Source organism: Sprattus sprattus, assembly GCF_963457725.1.
Source record: "Sprattus sprattus genome assembly, chromosome: 17".
Classification (NCBI taxonomy): Eukaryota; Metazoa; Chordata; class Actinopteri; order Clupeiformes; family Clupeidae; genus Sprattus; species Sprattus sprattus.
The window spans coordinates 19123433-19126732 of NC_137915.1; positions in this window are offsets into that span (position 1 = coordinate 19123433).

Below are 3300 nucleotides of genomic sequence, written 5' to 3' on the forward strand. Positions count from 1 at the left end.
TGTGTGTCTGTGTGTCTGTGTGTGTGTGTGTGTGTGTGTGTGCATGTGTGTGTTATTTTGTGTTACAGTACCAGTATATCTGCCCCATTTGTAAGAGTAAGAGTTGATTGTAATAGCCACATATCTAATAGCATTCAATATATTAGTGGTGTCATGTAGACCACAAACCTGGAACCACTAATCTGCATTGTCTATATTAAATCACACTGACATCCAATTATATTCCAGGTACCAAGGTACTTAAAGTTGTCATACAATATCTAGTACGTAAAGCTCACTGAAATGGAATTTAGTAGTTAAGAAAAAAAAAGTTTCTAGCAAATTTTCAAAAATAAAATTCTAGTCAACAAAAAATAATATTCAATAATTATTAATAATTAAAATATAAAATACTGTTTAGTGTTCAGGGTTATTAGGTCCGGATCTATTCAAAGACAGTGACATCTTCTAGGTGGAATTGCTTCATGACACACACGCACACACACACACACACACACACACACACACACACACACACACACACACAGAGCCAGAGCCAGACCCAGGAGGCTGCCCAGGGCCACAACCGCTCATTGTCCAGCACAGAGCCACCACCATATCTCCAGGATGTGAAGGAGCCTGTCCCTCTCTCTCTCTTTTTTCTTCTTTTCTTTTCTTTCATTTTTTCACCCTGTCTTTCCTGTTATAAGATATCCCCCGCTAATACCGCCCGGCCGTGTGAGCGCTCGGAGCCGGGGAGTGGAAATCAATAGACTGGTGATGAACATCAGATGTTGAGGACTGAAGCAGGGCCCAGCTTGGCTGGGGTGGGTTGGGATGTTTGGTTGTGGGGTGAAGGGGGTGGGTGTTGGGGTTGGTGGTGGCGGCGGTGGGGTGGTGGGGGTTTAGGAGGGATAAGAAGACTAATAAAGTGCAGGCCTCGCTATCTGAATGCATCTGATCCCCGCTAACTTACTAAGGGCTTCTGAAAGGTGCTCTGGAGACTGCAGCCTGAGCCAAGGGAAGCCCACAGATCAGATCATTCTACGTTTAGAAAGACAGACCTTTGTGGGTGTGCGGAATTGCTTTTGTTCCTCATTCCTGTTATTGCTGTAAAGCTTTTCTTTCCTGTTTGAGATGTTGTTGTTGTGCCAACTGTTTGGGTGATTGTAGCACTCATTGTAGTAAGGCAGCCAAAATTCCAATGTGTAGAGACACTGCACAGAAATACATACAAAAAGCAGTGAATCTTCATAGCAACTGAACCTGCAAAACCATATAGGGGTATACCAGCGTGAGAATGGCCATTCATGACTGTCAAAGGAATCCTGTGAATCCTTCACTGTTAAGCCATCACTTTGTTAGCAACCAAATTAGAGGATTTAGCTTAGCGCTCTAGCCTTGTCCAGTCAAATGACAGTTCCCCTGTGGTCACCCATCACATTATGCTATGAAGAGTCCTCTGTCTGGTACTCATTGAAAAGGTCCACCCTGAGGTCCACCAAGAGTTTCATTCGTATGTCTGGGCAGGACCAGTGTCAGTCTGATGTAGCCCACTGCTGTCCAGTCCTGTCTGCTTTGTCAGACCCACTCTATTATGTAGACTCCTCAGTCTGCTCAGGCATTGAGTGGTACTCATACTGAAACCAGAAAAACAGGGTATTCAGACCACAGGCTTTGACAGCAGACTGTGTTACAATGGCATTAGAGTCTGTTTAAGTACATAATTACAGATTGTACTGTGAGTGTCTGTTTTCCTGCTTACCTCTCTGCTTTAGTGAATTCTTGGTTGACTCATACTTGAGTAGGGCAGAAAAATGTAAATGTAAATGCAAACTGAGTACAAATTGGTACAACAAACTGAGTACGGCCAACCGACTAAAACTTGTAAAGTTGTTGAATTAATTGATTAATTTTACAGTGCTGCTGCCAGTCAGTTTTTTACCGTAAGGTGTTTGTAATGCTGAGTTCTTACTCTACAGTCTATCTGAGGGGTTGAGAGTGGATGTCTGGTCAGTGTGTTCATGTGAGTGTGTGTGTCTGTGTGTGTGTGTGTGTGTGCAGAAGAGAAGAGAGCAGGATCAGTACGCCTCCATCACACTTCCCCTTCCCATCTCTCTCTCCCTCACTCTCTCTGTCTCTCACTCTTTCTCTCTCTCTCTCTCCCTCACTCTCTCTCTGTCTCTCACTCTCTCCCAGAGAGGCTTCGGTGTGTTGAAAGGCCAGGGCCTCAGTCGTGAAACCCGACCTGACAGTGAGGAGGAGAGATAAAATTAAGCTCCGGCCAGTCGGCTATCTTGCCTTGCGTATCTCGATCACCACAGATCCTGCCAGGCCCTTCATCACCGCCGACGGCTCTCAGGCTGCAGGCCTAGCCGATGGAGACTTCAAAATAGCAAACAGTGTCATAAAGACATCGCAGAGATTTGTGAAGATGGATGCACGTGATGGTATTGAGAGTATTTATGGAGTGTGTGAGAGAGAGAGAGAGTGCTTGTGCATGTCACTGGTTGAGCGTGGTTCCAGCATTGGAAAACTGGATTAGAGGAGTTTGGGAGAACAATATGGAGGTCCAGTTGGCCCTGTCTATGTGGAGGTCCAGTTGGCCCTGTCTCTGTGGAGGTCCAGTTGGCCCTGTCTATGTGGAGGTCCAGTTGGCCCTGTCTTTGTGGAGGTCCAGTTGGCCCTGTCTATGTGGAGGTCCAGTTGGCCCTGTCTTTGTGGAGGTCCAGTTGGCCCTGTGTGTGTGTATGATCGTGTGAGAGAGAGATAGAGAGAAAGTGTGTGTGCGTGTGCATGTGTGTGTGTGTGTGTGTGTGTGTGTGTGTGTGGACCACATGTTTGGTGTTAAGATGTGAGAGGCCAAGTGTGTATGTGTGTATGAATGTGTGAGAGAGAGAGAGAGTGTGTGTGTGTGTGTGTGTGTGGGGGGGGGTGTGTTGACTACATGTTTGGTGTTTAGATGTGAGAGACATGGTATAATGTGTGTATGAATGTATGCATGGACTGTAGAACTGGTAGGGCCACTAGGCCCGGGCCCTACCTACTTTTGAACATCAAACACATATATCATTCAGTGCTTCCTTTTGTCAGAGCATGGGAACAGACAGTAAGAGGAGGGAATGGATTTTATGGATATTTCTATGAGGCAGGCGTAATGTATCTGAGAAGTCATTCACCATAAGGTGTGTGTGTGTGAGTGCGTGTTGGGTGTGTGTGATGGGCTCAAAATGCGTTCCAAAAGAAAGAGAACTACTTGTCAGGGTTGTGATCTCTATTTGTGTGTTAGTGAGTGTGCAGGTGTGCATCCATTTGTATGTG